This window comes from Cupressus sempervirens, chromosome 11 (genome assembly GCF_028749045.1).
Source record: "Cupressus sempervirens isolate cs-2001-9-10 chromosome 11, ASM2874904v1, whole genome shotgun sequence".
Classification (NCBI taxonomy): domain Eukaryota; kingdom Viridiplantae; phylum Streptophyta; class Pinopsida; order Cupressales; family Cupressaceae; genus Cupressus; species Cupressus sempervirens.
Window position 1 is genome coordinate 160,163,281 of NC_143128.1, and position 19,825 is coordinate 160,183,105.

The window sequence follows — 19,825 nt, forward strand, 5'->3', positions numbered from 1 at the left end:
TCTTGGTTATAAATATAAAGGAGTGCATGCCACAAATGTATGGAAGGTAATTTAAGTATTTATCCCTTTGTTAGGCTTTCCCTCTTATCCTCTTTGGATCTCCTTAATTTATTTCAGCATCTATATCTCTTTCTATTGTATCCTCTCTCACACACACACAAACACACACACACACACACACGCACTCTCTCTCTCTCTCTCTCTCTCTCTCTCTCTCTCTCACACACACACACACACACACACACACACAGCTTGATCTCTGTCCATATTTTTCATCCCTCCCCTCCATATCTAGAAAACTCTCCTTCTCTATCCATCTATAACTTACCACCACTCCCTTTCATACACCTGTAAAACTCTAAATCTATATTTTTATCCCATCATATTTCCCTGTCTATATATATCTATTTGGTTCTCTTTTCATATCTTTCTATCCCAATATATCTCCCCATTTAGATGGACATATATCTTTTTATTTTCTCACTTCATAGCTATTTGTATATATGTAATTATCTATGTCTAATGTCTCTCTATGGATCTTTGTTTAAAGGCTATCACCCTATGAAAAGCCTACCTTGTTAAAGGCTTCAAAAGATTATTAAATCTTACCCTATTAAAGGATTTCAATGCCATGGTAAAAATGTGCCTTGTTAGAGGGCTTTAGCTCACAATAAAGTATGCACTCTCTTAAAGGATTTGGAAAAGCCTGTTAAGACTACTCTGTTAAGAGACTTTCTCTGATTCACCTATTAGAATATTTTAGCATTGATCCTTCACTTAGCACTACTCTTCTAGATATCAAATCCTCTATTTCCTTATGTACACTTGATCCTTCTAATCTGATATTTCTTCTCTATCCTCTAACCTCTTTACTTTTTTTCTAATTCTACAATTCATATCTCTACCATAACCTCCATAGTCACCATGAATGTTTTTTATCTGCTCTTAGCAATCTTCCTTCTCCTCTCACATATGCATACCAGGCTCTCAAACATTTTAGCATTTTCTCTCTTTATAAAACCATTGGTACACTAGGGTTAGGTAGGAATTAATGATTGTGATTCATCCATTTTGATGCTTAATTCATCATTTTTTTCTGATTGCTTTATGCAACGCATAGGGATTCATAGATATGCATCCATTCTTATCTTCTAAATCCATAAAAAAACACTTAAGTCAGCCAAAAAATGGCTTACATATGAAATTATCTCATTACAAACAACTATGAAAAAAATCATTTTTTCAGCACTTGAAAGCTCTGATGCTCAGCAGCCACTATATCCTTAATGTTGTAATTCAACTCCATAATGACTCAGCATTCATTGTTTTACTTAGCACCTGAATCACTTAGCTTGTATTGACTTGCTCAGTAATTGAGTGACTTAGCACTAACTATCTTCTTGGCACAAACTAGTGTTGGGCACTAACTAAGTATATTTTTCAACATGTATTATTGAAAACTTATGCTTGACATGTATTACATACTTGACATGCACTAAGCTCTGTTGAGTAATGACATAAGTGTTTTGTCACTACCTTGTCAATATAAAAAGGGATCAACATATATATCTTATGAGGTTCTCCCTATGGTGGTTTTTATTTATTAGATTATACCATAATGACATCTCATTCAATTAATTGTAAGTCACTTGTCTTCTCATCATCTCTTTGCTTCATTTTATCGATATTCTCAGTCAAGGTTTATTTACTGCATCATGAATCTCCTCCATAGACATGCAAAACTCTTCAACATTACCACTTTTATCTGTAGTTTTTCTCAAATTCTAAGCTCCAATATACCTCTTGGAATATCCCATAAACAATTTCAAAAGTACTCTTGCAAGTAGATCTATTTTGAGTATCATTGTATTCATATTTAGCTTGAGGAAGAATATCATCCCAGGGTCAGTGCAAGAAGTTGGGTCTCACTTTTGACCAAAAAGTGGAAGTGTTTTTCCTATTTTTAAAATATTTTTTCAATTGATACTAAAATTTGATCCATTTAGAGATTAACTATAAAAAAACTTCAAAAATAAAAATTGTAGTGCCTGGAATCTTCTTTTTAAATATGTAATTGATTTATATACCCATATGATAGATTATTTTTTTGGTATGGATCTTTAAAAACCACTTTTTCAAAATGTCTGTTTCAAGACCATACCACACTTGTGTACGGACACCATAATTTGACACAAATGAATGATTTTTTGCAAATCCTTTTAAATGAAGTTACCTGACACACCAAAGATTGATGAGAATATTTTTCTTGAATTTTTTAATGAATATTTTTATTATTATTAATTTTTAATTGACTACAAAGGAAAATTTTAAAACCTCTAGTGTACGGACACCATAATTTGATCAAAATTTCACTTTTTTCATTTTTTTTATTTTAACTTCAAAAGAATTGAATGTAGATTGATGACATATAAATTAATTTAAGAAAAAATATAAAATAAAAAATTTATTAAAGTTTTAGTGAACGTTGCTATTTTACATTTAGGTACCACCTTTGATTAAAAAATAATAATAATATAGTAAATAAAATCATAACTCTATAAAGTTTATATTTCTGAAATTAGGACAGTGAGAGCTCTAATGGGTTTTTGTTTCATAAAAAAATTTGATCGAGAAGACCCTCTAAAAATTATGACAAGGCATGAATTTGTCAGTTCAATGCCTTAGCCAAATCCTGAGAGGCCAAGGCATAGGCTTGGTCTCACCAAGCCTGTCCCAAACCAAAATCCGAGGCAGGAAAAAAAAAATATCTCCTCATGTTGTAAGAAATGGGCACCCATTATTTGAATTTCAAAAAATGGTACTCGTTTTGAAAACCTAAAAGAACCATGTAAAATCTGGCGAAAACTTAAAAAATTAAAATTTTAAGAAACGGGTACCAGTTTTTTATTTTTTAAAAATGGGTGCCCGTTTCTTAAAATTTCAAATTTTTAATTTTTTGAGAAATGGGTACCCGTTTTTTGAAAATAAAAAATGGGTACCCAATTTTTAAAAATAACGGGTGCCCATTTTTTAAATTTAGGGTCGAGCACCTGAGCCAAACATGGGTGCCCATTTTTTAAAATCGGGTACCCATTTCTAAGAGGTCTTATTTTGTGGATTTGACTTCCGCAGAATTGTGACCCAACTTTGTGCATTCACCCCCCATATTTGACAATATTCCTTCATGAAAATTCTAAGCAAGTTCCCAAGGCTTCTATTAACCATTTCAGTCTACCCATTTATTTGTGGGTGATAAGAATACCATAAATAAATGCTAGTGCCTAGTATTTTCCAAAGAGTCTTTGAGAAATGACTCATGAATTTTGAATCTTTGTCTAAAACAATGTTGATTGGAAAACAATGGATCCTCACTAGCTCCTTGAAGAAAATATTGGCTATGTGGCACACATCATGAGATTTTTTCATTGCACAAAGTGAGTGATTTTGCTAAACCTATCAACTATCACATATACACTATCAAGTCTATGTTTTGTCTCAGCCAACCAAACTACATAATCCATGCTTACCCATTTCAAGGTCTATTTGGTATAAGAAGTGGTTGGTATAGTCTTTTATTTGATGAAGTTACTTTTTTATTTTGACAAATTATGCATGAATCCATGTTGTTGGTGCTTAGATGGTTTTGACATTTGAGTTTCAACATACTTAATCACTTTCTACATTGGGGCCAAGTACACTATGTATGCCAAGCCACAGTGTGTGCTAAGTTAGATTTCCAATAGGTGCCAAGTGACTTCAGGTGTCGAGTAGTATATAGGTCCCAAGTGACATAGAAGTGTTGAGTTATGGTTAATGTTGAGCAAGTTAGAACACTTCATATGCCGAGTAGCCAAAATCATATATGAGTACTAAGTGAGACAGAGTGTAATAGGTGCCGAGCAATCCAGGACAGTATGTGTGTTGAGCATCAATAGTCCAGTATGTGTTGAGTAACATAAAATCAACATATAAGTTTGTGCCCTCACAAACTCAGATGTAAACCATTTTTGGAGCTGACATAGAAGGATTTCAAAGGAGAAAAAGGATAAGATTGAATCTTTTACATTCCCTATATGATTTGCATGCAACCAATCAAAAAAATGGAGAAGGCATACAACCAATGAGGAAAATACAAGGAATGAGTAGGAATTTGAGATTCAATATGAATCATAGATCCATACCTAACCGTAAGTCTTTGCAATCTTTAAAAGGAGGTCAAAACCCCCATTTGCATGGATGGATGAGAACAGTTTATGGGAAGACTATAGTGAAATTCACGATGAAGAAGGAAAGACTTAGAGGAATAGAAAAGTAATTTTATATCTAATTGATTAGAATAGTACAAGGGACAAGAGACATGACCAGATATCAGATCTCAGAGGATCAAGATTAGAAGGATCAGAACAATTGCCTAAAATTAGCAATTGAAGATTGTATGCAATCAGATCAAATATTCCTAATACTTTCTTGCCATTGTATGAGAAGTTGAAAATCCTATTTTGATAGGTTAGCTTAATAGCTAGGTAAGAGAACCTTTGGAGAAGGTGATTGAAAATCCTATGTATTAGGTGGGTTTAATAGCCAATTGTAAATCCTTTAATAAGGTCACACTTCATGTAAAGTGTTCATAAATCCTCTAATTTGGTCACTATTGACATAGTGTAAAGCCTTTAATAGGGCAAGCCTTTTACAAGGTAGACATCAGAAGTGGTTGAACATTTATTTCTGCAGTGATTTTTGTGGGTATCATCCTCACTCCAGTTTAACATTCTTATTCTTGGAGGGTTTATGGGTTACCAAATATGGTGTTATGTGTTATTGCATGTGATTTACTTCATGTTCATTTATATGTTTATTTGCAAGCAATTTTCTTTTTAGTTACGATTTTAAATAGTAGAGAAGAGTCAAAAGTGTGGTACTTTTGATTCACCCCCCCCCCCCCCCCCCTCTCAAAAGTACTCTTCCCATTTTGGACATTCCAACACACATAATATTGATTTAAAAATAATGGATCTACACTAGCTCCTTGAAGAAAATATTGGATATGTGGAATAGATCATTAGATTTTTTTCATGGCACAAAGTGAGTCATTTTGCTAAACCTATCAACTGTCACATATACACTATCAAGTCTATGTTTGGTCTTAGCCAACCAAACTACATAGGCCATGCTTAGCCATTCCAAGGTGTATTTGGTATAAGAAGTGGCTTGTATAGCCTTGTATTTGATGAAGTTACCTTTTTCTTTTGATAAATGATGCATGAATCCACACACATCTTTATATCTCTTATCATTTTTGGCCATTAGTAGAATCTATGAGCAAAATCTAGTGTCTTATGGATTGCAAAATGACCACTCAATGACTCATTTTATTTTCCTTGTATCAATATCTCTCTCATAGATCCTCTTGTTGGAAGCATGAATGGTGATGATATTTCTATGGGGCTATATTTTAAAAATATGATTAGTTCATTATCATGATGATATGTTACATTCATGACTGTGTTTTTCATTGATGTCAACATAGCAACTTTTTGTAGTATCTGACAAAAGAATAATAGAAAGATTAAGTTGGTAAAGGATGATCATTGAGAATTTTCAATAGCAAGGTTAAAGGGAGATACTACTAAGTGTCTAGTATAGGTAGCTAACGGTGGAAGCATAAGATATTAAATCTAAATAAATTTTGCAGAGGCATGATCTCATAAACTTTTTATATTTCTTAGTAGATTTGTTATTCTGAGAAGTTGAATTTAAAGATGTGAAGAAGAGATATTGGTGATGAGCTAGAAATCTCACCCATCATAATGATACATGTATGAAAAGATATTCAAGTTGCAAGACAGAAGATTAGTTTTATTGCTAAGTATAACATATTCTCAATGCGGTCCTATAATAATTAATTGAGAAGGGGTAACAACTAACTCAAGGAATTATTTTATGGATTCGGTATAACGGAAGGAAATTTTCTTTTATCATGTATGATAGATGTATGGATGAATATGGATACTTATCAATAGTACAAAGCACAGAATGTGAAGATAAACAGAGCAAACAAAAAAGGAAGGAAACTTCATTGCTAATGTTTCATTTTGTGATCTAAAGTTTGATATTTGAATCTAAGGCTCGTGACTTGGTCTGGTTCATAGGATAGAGAAAATAATTTAAAGTATAATACATACAATTATTCAGCAAGGAATAGTTGAGAGATTAGTTGGATAGTGAGTTCAATGGTCTTGCCCCAAAAGTTGTTTGGATAGTGGGTCCTTATGTCTTCTACAACCCCTAATAGGGTTGGAATCTTCTAGCAAGGAAGGAAAAGATGAAGACACATCTATTGTGTATGGGTCGAGGATATTAGATTTTGACAAAATCATTAAAGACAATCATTGCTAAAAAAGATTTGGAAACTTAAAGCAAGGAAGAAAGAGATCTTTTCATCTGCAACATGAGAGATATAGAAGCAATATTGTTTACACTTCTTTAAATTGAATGCAACTAGGTAAATTAACTTGTTACTTCTCATTTGATTTGGAAATCTTTGGAAATTAGTTTTGAAGGTGATGAACATTCTAAGAAATTGGAGCTACATAGTTTGATTTGTGCATTTCAAGATGCTAAAATGGTGGAAGATGAATCTCCAAAAACATATGTAGGAAAAATATTAAAAATTACTATAGTATAGCTAGAAGTTCAAATGATACAGTTGTTGATATCTTGTACCAAAGATTTGAGTGAGTGCAAGAAGTTGGGTCTCACTTTTGGCCAAAATGTGGAAGTATTTTTCCTGTTTTTGAAATATATTGTCAATTAATGCCAAAATTTGAGCCATTTAGAGATTAAACATTAAAAAAGTTTAAAAATACAAATTGTAGTGCTTGGAATCTTCTTTTTGAATATGTAATTTATTTTTATACCTATATGATAGATTTTTTTTAGTATGGATCTTTAAAAACCACTTTTTTAAAATGTATGTTTCAGGATCCTACCATGTCTAGATGTATGGACACCATAATTTGACACAAATAAATGAAGATACCTGACATACCAAAGATTGCTAAAAATATTTTTCTTGAATTTTTTAATGAAAATTTTATTATTATTAATTTTTAATTAATGATTTAGCTAATTTCTAAAACCTTTCGTGTATGGATGCCATAATTTAATCAAAATTTAATTTTTTTATTTTTTTATTTTAAAGTTTGAAATAATTGTGTGAGAATTGATGACATGTAGATTAATTTACAAAATATGAAAAATTTAAAAAGTTATTAAAGTTTTAGTGAACATCACTATTTAACATTTAAGAAATACTTTTAATTAATAAATAATGGAAAAATAGCAAATGAACTCAAAACATTATAAAATGTACATTTTTTAAAATCAAAATAGTAACCCCTATAATGGGTTTATGTTTTGTCAAAACATTCAATGAGTATGACCATATAAAAATTATGAAAATCCTTGAAATTGTTGATTAAATGCCTTAGTAAAAAAATTGGTTCATAAAGGCATAGCATTCATGGGATCAAACCTATGCCATGCCTTTCTCCAAGGAAAAACTCCATGTAAATTAATGCCCATGTCACTAGAATCGGGCATCCAATTTGTAATTCAAAACTCGAATGCCTGATTTGGATTTAGCTATTAACCAAATCAGATGCCTGATTTATAATCAGGTATCTGATATTTAAACAATTAGGTACCCATTTTTTATCTACCATTGGGCCTAAAAAGATTCCCCATAGACCAATTTTTAATTATTTCAATGATTAAATGACAATATCGAAGTACAATAGTAAGTTTCTATCATAGTAATTTTATTTTCTTGTCTTCTTCTACAATTTGCAAGCTATTGATTCAAATTCAAAATTGGTACAAACATGGGATCAAAACAATGAAGAAAGAGGAAAATAAAAGTTTTGACAAATGAGGAGATTGCAACAAATAAAGAGAATGAAGCATAATGTCAATGAGAGAGATGCCAAAAAATTAGAGAGTTGAGTAATTTTTGAAAGGGGAAAGACATTTAGGATACCACAATGGATGAAGAGGCTAAAGAAGACAACACAATACAATGAGATTCAAGTGCACATTCTAATCAAACATTCAATATAGGTGTGTTTCCAAACCCTCAAAATTTTTCTAATGATGAAATTGGTGATTTTTTAGTAGGTTATGATTTAAATGATTTAGATTTTCTTCATGAGAATAGTTTGCAAAATGATCCTAGACAATAAAACACATGCTCCAAAAGAAATGCCAAGAAAAAATTAAAATGAGATTGAAATTCCAAATAATAGTAAAAATGGAATGTCAATTGAAAATAACAATTGTATGAATGTAGATGTAGAAACATCAATTATTGAACAAACATGTTATATTGATAATAAAGTGCCTAAACACAATTTTTATATTCCTAATGATGTGCTAGATAATCTTGAGGGATTAGTTTCATGGAGACAAATTAGGGAACATGCTAATAGATTATATAGACATTTTTTTATAATAAGTAATTTGGGTTTCAATGTTAGTTGATGTTGCAACTAATTAAAATGCATAAAATGTGAAAAGTAATGAAAATCTTAGGAATGCATGCAAAACCCAAGAATAAAAATGAGTCTTTCAAACAAGTTAATTCCAATATTGCTAGTGCCTTTGATGTTATTGAAAAGAGAAGTTGCTCTAAAGATAAGAATGCAACATGACGAGCAATAACAACAACTTTAGTTAACAAGTCAACAATTGACAAAAGATTGTTTAGTAACATAAATAGATATCTTAATGTGAACTGTAAGACTTTAGAAAGAGTTGTGAAGAGAAAGGTTAACTTTCAATGTGATCCAACAAATATTCTATGCACTTGTAGTGGTAGACTCTCGAGGTGTGATATGAAACTTACTAGTGAAGTCAAAAGTTTGGTTGAAATTTTTTGGCATGGTAATATAGGAGTATCACCTAATTCAAGAGATGTTCTTAAATTGAGAGTTGGCTCAAAAATATGTGATCCACATCCTAAACACCTTTTGGACATTACTCAAACTGAATTATTCAAAAAAATTGTAGATGGTAAGGTGTTAACTATTACCATTAGTCAAAGATATTTTGAAAAGTGTAAACCATGGTATGTAAGGATTAACAAAGAAAGAATTACATCATGTTGTAAAACTCATGTTTAATTTTTTTACCATTATGATGTATTTTGATCGATACGTGGTACCATGCATAGTAAAGAAATGTTGTAGGAATGTGGTATAAAAGTACCATCTCAAACTATAAAGGATTTCATTTTAAGTTTTTTTTGTAAGCCACCTAATGATCAATACTTTATTTTCAATGCATATCTTTCTAGTACATGTAATATATGTGCAATATTTCTTTGTTAGACGAATGTTTGTATGAAAATGCTTTGAATACTTTTGGACAACAATTAGTTGATGTAAAAAGATTCAAAACTATAGAATATCCATTGAAGGATGGGACAATTTGAAGAAGGTGTGATCTAGTTATAGATAAAGATAGTTTTCATGCATTTATAGATGAGTTTAAGAGTGTGATCATACAAAAATATGTTAAACACTCTCAATATGCTGGATGGATTGATGAACAATTTTGCATATGTAAGAATACATTTCCAAATGATACAATACTTTCAATTGTTGACTTTGCAAAGAACTACACACTTGCACCACAAGATGAGGTAAAATCACAATATTACAAATCAGTGCAAGAAACAATTTATGTTCATATAGTTTATAGGCATGCATTGATAGGATAGAGGAGGATCAAAAAATATTGAGAGAGTGCCATTTCTATATGAGTGATAGCAAACTTCATTCATATGAGTTTGTCCAATATTTTTTCAAGGTCTTTTATGATAATTTAAAAGAGAGACAAATTCAAATGACACAAGATTAGATATGATCAAATAATTGTACAAGACAATTCAAAAATGCTAGAATTTTCTATTGGTTGAGTAGGACACATAGGCAAACTAATATCTAACATGTGTGGAGTTTTTTTAGGCTAGACATGGTAAAGGAGAACATGATGGTGTTGGTGCATGCGTGAAGAGAGTCCTTAGTAGAGAACAATTAAAATTTGAGGAAAAAGGCAAATTAAAAAATGCACATGAGATTGTCAAATGATGTAAAAAATATTTATACATAGGATCGAGTAAGAACTCTACAATCAAATGTTTCTTATGCCTAGTTAAAGAGAAGAATATCCTTTCAAGATATGACTGTGATACAATTAGCAGTTTAGCTAAATGAAATTCATTTAGGAGTTTAGATTCTAATAATTGGACTATATAGACTAGGGAGCTTGCTTGTTTTTGTTAGTTTTGTCTTGCAGGTGAATGGGAAGAATGTGAGAATATAGAATGTGTTGAAAATTGGAAACAAAATTCATTAGCACCTACTGACACACATTTTCAAGATGATATAGTAAATGAAGGCTAGAATGTTACTTTTGCATGAAAATACTATCATGTCCCCTTTTCAAATAATTAAAAAATAATAATCTTTGCTAAGGCAAGCAGGCCCAAGAAAGTGAAGTTTCGAAAAAAGGGGGTTAATCTTTGGAAACCGTTGGACTAATATGTGAAAATTATTATTAAAATATGTTTCATTAACCTCTCTTGGACGTGAGTTATGGTTATGCCCTCTTTTAAGGGGTTTGGAGGAATTTTGGGCTGATTCCAGAACTTGATTTTTGCTCATTCTTTGTTATTCTTCAGAGGCTGCCAAACCTGTGGAGAAGGAGACCCAAGAACGGGAGTTTGCATGTTTCCAGGGAGACCCAAGAATGGGAGTTTGCAGGTTTCTAGGAAGGCTAACGATGGGAGTTTGAAGCCATCCCATGTGCATGCTCATACAGAGTTTGCCTTTGTGCTGAACAGTGCAGATTTGTGGGTTTTCAGGTGTGTTTTTTGTATGAGTTTGGTGTTTTCAGTTGAGTATTTCATATCAGTTTGGGTTTTTGCTGTATTTCAGACTTTAAGGTGTTAAAATAGAGCTGAATATATGTATTGGGATATGATTAAACTTTTGAGATAGATTATTAGTGTTTTTGTGGTGTTTCCGGGCATTTTTGTGTTAATTTTGGGAGCCTGATGAGCATAGTTTTTGTCCTACATTTGTGAACTGTTGTGTAAGGGCCATATGGATCTAGAAATGTCATTTTGTAGGCTGTTATGGTGCTGAAATTTTTGTAATAATGTCCATTTTTAGATTTATTAATAATTTGTGAAGTTGTGAAGCTTTTGGCACTATTTTTAGCATACCCGATTTGGGGTTTCTTGAGAAATTTGGTGGATCTTTGTGATATTAGTTGTTTGATCTTGAAAATCTGATTAGACGTTCTAAATATCATACAAAATTAGAGAAAGGGACATTTCAGTGGTATCAGAGCCATGATCTTGCTAGCCTAAGGGTTTGTAGAAGTTTGCATGTCAGTGTTGACAACTACATAGATCTTGCATGTCAGTTTTGACAACTACCCAGATCTTGCATGTCAGTTTTGATATCTTGAATGTCATAATTTATGGTTTCATGTTGCTTCCAATCAGCTGGATGTCAAAATTTATGGTTGCATTCTACTTCTAATCATTTGCATGTTAGTTCTTGGTGAATTTGGTGGTTGCATGTTGCTTCTAATCAGCTGCATGTCAAATTTTATGGTTGCATGCAACTAAGTGAAAGAGAAAAAAGATATTTGCAGCGAGAAAAGAATAGAAAAAATTTGATCAAACCTCCTATTGAAAGTAAAAGTAAAAAATTCAAGGAAGGGAAAAGTATGGCTGATCTAGATGAGATGGCAAAGAAATTCTTCCCAGACATCCAAAATACTCAGAAGCAAACAGTGGATAGTTTGGCAGAAACTAGAGAGGCTTTGCCAATATTGACAGAAAAACTACAAGGAGTTGCATCTATTAATGAGAAAGGGAGCACTTTAGAGGAGCCAAGAAATCTGAAATCCACACCATCTAAATCAACCAAAACTATTTTCTTTCCTGTAGATGAGCCACCAGTACCAAATCCAGCCCTTAATCCTGTGGAAGAGGTTACAGGTAACTTGACTACATTAAGAGCTACTTACAATGGCTTAGATGATGACTTTCGTAGTTTGGTTCCTTTTAGAGAATATGTGGATATGATGAACACTTTGATGCCCACGAAAGAGTATAGAAGGGAGCATGACATAAGTGTAAGAGAGCTCAAAAATAAAATAAGCAAGTTTATAGCACCTACTTTTGATAGAACAAATAAAATTTCAGCTAGAGCGTGGCTACAAAAATTATAGACTTTCTTCACACTTAACCCCATGAAGGAGAGTGATGCTATTCAAATTGCAAGTCTACACTTGGAAGATGCAGCCTATGATTGGTGGTATCATGGAATGACTACTCAAGGTCATGATCAGGTAACTACATTTGATGATTTTAGTCAAAGAGTGATAGATAGATTTGATCTCAACGATGATGATTATGAGGATGTTGTTGTGCATGATTGTGAGATACTTGGTAGAGATGAGCAGACATTGAGCATTCATGACTTTTTTGAGAGAGAGCACCAGGCACAGTTAGATGTTTCATCACATGAGGTTGAGGCTAGTAGTACTTCACATGATTTATCCTGCCAGCTAAAGGTGAGTGAAGACAGTATTGTGACTACATTATCTCATCATGACAGGTATGTGAAATTAGTTGGTATTGGTCATATTACTCAAGTGAAGATTTTTCTTGAGTTACCAGCTGATTATAGTTTACGGATATGGACTCGAGATTGTTATATTGGCATTTGGGATTCAGTTGACTCGAAATCTTTAACATTTTTTGTTAGTAGTGATTGTTTGGGTGCTATCATGGATTTGATTAGCAAATTGCACGGTGTTGTCTTTTCTTGTGCCAGGAGCTTATCCGATGTTAGTATTAGTTTTTATACACCGGTGTTGGGATTTTTTCATATATCCAGTTGACCATACTTGTTGGAATGTGTTGATGATATTTCATATTTGGTAGTGTGTACAGATGAGTCCCAGGATCATATTGGCATTGATGACATCCAGGAGGATGCAATGGGCAGTTTTGAAGACTTAGTTTCCTTGGGTACAGAGGAGTTGGACAATAGTGCTAATGTTTTTGATACTCCGTATGTTGATATGAGCTTTAGATTTGATTCACAGGATATGGATGGTAATACTCTAGAGACTAGTAACTTTGAGGATACTCCTTTAGATAGTGCATCAGAGGAAGTTTGTAGGAGATAGTCAAGCCAGTGCCATCATGTGTTTAATCAGTTGAGAGTTAGTGACCAAGACATTGCCAGCATTTTGATGCTACTCATCAGTTGTTAGCATTTTATGGATGGGGTTCTCCTACTAGTGATGAGCAAGAAGGCAGTTATCTTTCCTTGACAGAGATCCACTCTTTATGGGAGGCTATTCGGATTTTGAGACAAAATTATATGCAGTTGGTAGCCGACAGAGATTATCTTATGGAGTGGGGTAGTACAGCATATGATGCATTGTTGGCCAAGGAAGATGAGGTGAGTGAGCTTACTGAGCAGCTTGAGGTGACTTCTAAGATTCTTGAGAGTACATTGTTGGATTTCAAGGAGTCACAGTTTCATTTGGCTAAGGTGACCATGGAGTTAGAGCGACTACATTCTTTACCTGATTCTATACAGTCACAAGCTGCGGTGTTTGGTGATCCGAGGATGTCCATGGCCGAGATTGTCAGAGACAATGGAGATAGGGATGCATCCATCCTTGATACTAACATTGGCATATCAGGTTCATTCCCACTAGAGTTAGGTTCAGTTGAGTTGGGTGTTGTAGCAGATTGTTGTATGCTTGACATGGTGGTGGCCTCTACTATTAATGGCACGGAGACTAGAGATGTATCAAAGATCATGTGTGATGTTGGTAAGTCCCCAGTTGGCATGGTTCCTGCTAGTAATACTACTCCCTTGGTGATATCTTCAGAGGTAGTAGTCAGTTCCAACATGGTTAATGATCAATTGCAGTTAGTTTCATCTAGATTACAGTCTGAGCCACTGACTAAGATTGGTGAATTCTATCAATATTACACTATGAGGTACGCTCATCAATTTACCTTTGATGACCATGTTGATGAGATGATGATACAGAGATGTACTTTGGTTCCTAGTGCTTATCATCAGTTATGGGACAGTTTGATGCCTCAAGATGAGAGTTATGATGGGCATGACATGGTGATAGGTTCTGCAGTTGACAGCTTGATAATATGTGACTTAGAGCAGGAGTTTGGGAGTGATGCTTCAGTGGGTGTTGTTATTGATTCTACTCCTTTGGCCATGACATCTCCTGACTTAGCTAGTGATCAGTCATAGTGGGTTGTATCACTTGTTCATGGTAAGCTGTTGACTGAGGTTGGTTTTTTTAATCAACATTATATTGTAGGGTATGTACATCAGTTAGCATTTGATCCTTGTTTTGAGGAGTTGATGGCAGGAAAATTTGGTTTGGATTCCATTTCTTACTCTTTATCTTGTAATGTCTTTTCACCATTAGCAGTGCATCGGAGTTATGGTTATGAGATAGTGGCCAGTGATTTGCAGAGTTGTGTTGACTGCAAGAGTTGTACAGTGTGTGGATTCTCCATACTTGGTACAGTTTCATTCGAGAGCGTTCACCATTGTTGCAGAGTTGGATTGTACATTTCGTATAAGTCAGTGGGATGCGTTGATGGTATTTACTGTGTTGGTAGTTTGATTTGTCCACTTTACTTGGGTTCTGATGTTCTAAGAGTTTGTGTCTCATGGGTTTTTGACTGTGGTAGTGGTGATTTTGGAGTTTGGTTGAGCTATAATTGTCAGTTTGATTATGGATTCCTCTTGGTCATATTGCAAGAACCTATGTTAATTGGTAGTAGTATAGTTCATGACTACATTTGGGATCCAGGTGGATTGATTGGGTTATTGTTCAGCCATTGCTTGAGGACAAGCAATGTTTGGGAGGGGAGGACTTGTCATGTCCCCTTTTCAAATAATTAAAAAATAATAATCTTTGCTAAGGCAGGCAGGCCCAAGAAAGTGAAGTTTCGAAAAAAGGGGGTTAATCTTTGGAAACTGTTGGACTAATAAATGAAAATTATTATTAAAATATGTTTCATTAACCTCTCTTGAATGTGAGTTATGGTTATGCCCTCTTTTAAGGGGTTTGGCGGCATTTTGGGTTGATTTCAGAACTTGATTTTTGCTCATTCTTTGTTATTCTTCAGAGGCTGCCAAACCTGTGGAGAAGGAGACCCAAGAACGAGAGTTTGCAGGTTTCCAGGGAGACCCAAGAATGGGATTTTGCAGGTTTCTAGGAAGGCTAAGGATGGGAGTTTGAAGCCATTCCATGTGCATGCTCATACTGAGTTTGCCTTTGTGCTGAATAGTGCAGATTTGTGGGTTTTCGGGTGTGTTTTTTGTATGAGTTTGGTGTTTTCAGTTGAGTATTTCATATCAGTTTGGGTTGCTGCTGTATTTCAGACTTTAAGGTGTTAAAATAGAGCTGAATATATGTATTGAGATGTGATTAAACTTCTGAGATAGATTATTAGTGTTTTTGTGGTGTTTTCGGGCATTTTTGTGTTAATTTTGGGAGCCCGATGAGCATAGTTTTTGTCCTACATTTGTGAACTATTGTGTAAGGGCCATACAGATCTGGAAATGTCATTTTGTAGGCTTTTATGCTGCTGAAATTTCTGTAATAATGTCCATTTTTAGATTTATTAATAATTTGTGAAGTTGTGAAGCTTTTGGCACTATTTTCAGCATACCCGATTTGGGGTTTTTTGAGAAATTTTCCGGATCTTTGTGATATCAGTTGTTTGATCTTGAAAATCTGATTAGAGGTTGGAAATATCATACAAAATCAGAGAAAGGGACATTTCAAATACTATGGTTGTATTTTAGACCTCATACAACCTGGTATGCACAATTAAATTAAGTTTTGTTGTGATCATGCTTCAATTTATATTATATATTTATGTACATATCATTAATATAATTCAAGTACATATATTTAATATATTATTTATATATGTATGCATGTGACTAAAGTATTTATGTACTTTATCTTATCTTGTACGACATATTTATGCTCTTATTGCACCTATTGATAATAATGAAAAGATTGAGTATTGACTAACTAGATGTGTGGAACCTAAGAAAAAATGAAATTTCATCAAGTAGATCAAGATGGTTTTGAGTATCTAATTGGGTCTGTCATTTTAGTTGGCACCTGGCTACATACATTCCTAACAAGAAGAAATGGTTTACCAAAATTTGAAGACTACTAATCCAAAAAGAAGATTTGAAACTATTCTCATTTTGTTGTGGCAATGAATATCAAATTAGAAAGATACAAAAGGAGACCCACGAATAAGGTATTATGGACAATTTCAGTGGACGAGCACTAGACAATCATAGATGCATTGCAAGAGAGAGAGAGGATGTAGATGGTATAGTGAGATGACTCCATTTAAATCAAACACATGTATGTTTTTTCTTTATTGTGCTATTTTGATATATGTACTTATATAATTTAATTACATGTATGTATGCATTGTCAATAGAAAATTAGAGAGCTTATATATACCTCTTATTTAGGTCTCAATTACAATTTATGCAAATTTAAATCAACATCTTATACAATTACATGTTAAGGTGGATCAAACATGAACATCTTGTGCAATTACACATAGTGACTGCATAAATATTACTCATTTTCATAGTTTAGATAGCTCGTATTAATGTATGGTTTTATTAACATGTGTTTTTGTTTTACAATTTTATTTTGTAGGACCTCATTTGAAAAAGAGTGTTGAACCAATTTTATATTTTGAGTTGACTTCTATTTATGTCATTGACATTGTCTTACATATATTGTGAAACATGTTGTAAACATTTGAAAATAAGAGGTTACTTCTATTTGAAAGTTAAAGGTGTACACTTGATATTATAAATTAATTGTCAATTCAAGTAATGACCTCCTATTTTTTCTATTACTTTTACATTCAAATATGTTTAAATTAATGTTTCTATATAAATAGTTATAATTATTAAAATTATTGTGCATGTACCATATACTTACAAAATGTGTCATAACATGAATAAAATATGTCGCAATAAAGATAACGGTTCATACTTACAACATGGTAACATAATAATCTATACTGCATACACTAGCATGATAAGACCTAATCTATCTGATCTACTATCCTCTTTAGTCCACATGAAGAGGACTTAGTTGGATAATCCTATGTAACATTAGTTGTCTCATCATGTGGGACACCCCGCGAGGTACATGGATCATGTTATGTAACATAAGGTGTCTCATCATGTACATGCTTAATTGAAATGAGTTTCAAAATCTAGCATGAAAATAAATTAAATATTCACTACATAATAAAAAATAATACCACATGAGATGGGTGTCCCTCTATAACGGAAGGAGGTGCACTTTGAAAGCTACCAAATGTGGCAGTGGTGAGGTCCTGTAATTTACAATACATACATTTTAAAAATTTGATAAAGAGCATAATGAACTATGTATATACATAAATCACAATAATGATCTCAAAGGATGATGTAGGTACCTCCATCTGGCTTAGTCCCATATTCTCAAAAATTGTCATGGTGACATAGTCCTAAAATTATGAATACATAAACGTTGAGTCAAAATTATATATACATGAATTACAAAGTACATGATTTACACTACATTTTTATAAACTATAGAAACATGTGTATATATATCATACTTGTGTAGTATCCAATGTCACAGATGTGTCTAAATATATTCTACCATGATAATCATTGGCATGTCTCACATGGTTAAAAGATGGAGTCAAAAATAAACTATACCAAGGCCTATATGGATAAGTATGATCCATCTCCTATTCGTAAAACCAAAACACATAAAATTATACATGAATCAAAGTTGAAGATTATAAGTTAATAACAATGCGTACATAAAAATAGTACAAATTATTTTTCTTGAGTCAAAAGTTCATACCATAGGTATTTGATGTTGTGTCTCAGTGGTTAATGGATCAACAGCTGTAGAAACATCAAACAGTGTAGTTGACAACAATCCCTACAAAATCAAATAAAAGGAACATATGAGCACATGTTATTAAATTTGAGTTCAAATATGCATTATTTAACATGTAATTCAAAGTGCATACCATATGGGGGATGCAACATCTATAGGTGTCAAAAAAATGGCTACACTACCTCCTAGGAGGAACAAAATCATCCATCCTAAGGAAGCATCTGAGTAGCAAACCGGGTCTACTATTTTTTATTTTTGTTTTAATGTTTATGCCTCTAGCTTTACACCCCATAGGGTTTTTTGGACTATGTCATTTATTTCAACCAATAGCAATGATGTTTTTAAATGCTACTGGTTTATCATTTTGTTTCTTATGCATAGAAGTCTAAGGATTGTGGTTAAAGAGAATTTGACTCTCAACATTTTGCGGTTTCTTTTTATGGTTATCAACTACTTCAAAAATATTAAATATGCTTCATTGGGTGCACATAATCCCTCTTTTGAAATGATGTTTTTTTTGTTATCCAACCTAATAAAACATATTTGTTATTATTTTCTCGATACATTAAAAAATTATTCCCTAGAACTTGACACCTATGACCATTATTAAATTTCATGGTTTAAATTATAATAGGGAGAATATGATGTAATATATTTGTTACTATACATTTTGAACCTTTAACCTTTTCTTTAAATTTTGTCTATTGTTAGATAAATTTAACTATGTTTAAATTTAACTTTGTGAGTTTTGTTACACTTTGAATTGGTTTTTAATGTTTACTAGATTGGCAGATATAAAACATATATTTTTGATAAATAGTCCCTTTTCTATTAATTAAATATAAAAATGAATAAAAATCATATGAAAAAAGTAAATAAAAATTATTTGATTCTACATAAATGTAGTTTAGAATATTTTCGTTTTTATTGAAGTTTACTTTTAATAATATGAATTATTTATAAAAATGTCACCTAAGAAAGCATAACCCCTTCCATAATTTATTTTAGTATATTAATTTTTATGCTATAATGGTATGACATGGGTTTAGAACCTCTCTATTTTTAATAAAAAAACATAAACGCCCCCATTTATATGGAAAAGTCAAGCCACGGAGTCCATTGTGAAATCAGATGTGTTTTGGTCGTTGCCAGTGCATGGGAAGCTGCTATAAAAACCGCCGCCATCGTGGTTTCAACTCATTATTTCCTGTTTGTTTGGGCTTCCTTGAGGCTCCACTTTCGCTTGTTATTAGCACTTGAAACAAAATGAAACGGCTGAATCCGTATGCCAGGGAGTTCTATCCCTCTTACTACTTCGCCCGTCGTCCTCAACAACCAAGACCCAGCGGCCCCGCTCAAGAGGGACAGCGACAATGTATTTCTTTTTCTTTTTTCCTTGTTTTCGTTCTTTTCTCGCTCTTCAGTTACTCACTAAATCGTATCTCTGTAAATCGTTAATAGATTGTAGAGTGAGTTATACAAACCCTATTATTTTTCCCTTTTTTCCTCAGAATTCTTTTAGGGTTCTTTGAGAAAGTAGGGTTTAATGTTTGTTTTCGTTCTTTTCTCTCTCTTTAGTTACTCACTAAATCGTAACTCTGTCAATCTGTAGAGTGAGTTATACAAATCCTAGTTCTAAATGTGTACAACCATCAAACGAAACCAGCATTGATTTCATTCTTCCGCTTGATCGAGTGTTTATAGAAACCCTAATTCTATTTAAGCCGAAACCCCA

The 19,825-nt window shown here is 32.9% G+C and overlaps 1 pseudogene; it reads right to left on the reverse strand.

The window, feature by feature from the left end:
• Window positions 1-19,275, reverse strand: part of LOC149528686 (protein CHUP1, chloroplastic-like) — a 35,034-nt pseudogene extending 15,759 nt beyond the window's left edge.
• Between the last annotated feature and the right edge of the window lie 550 nt (window positions 19,276-19,825).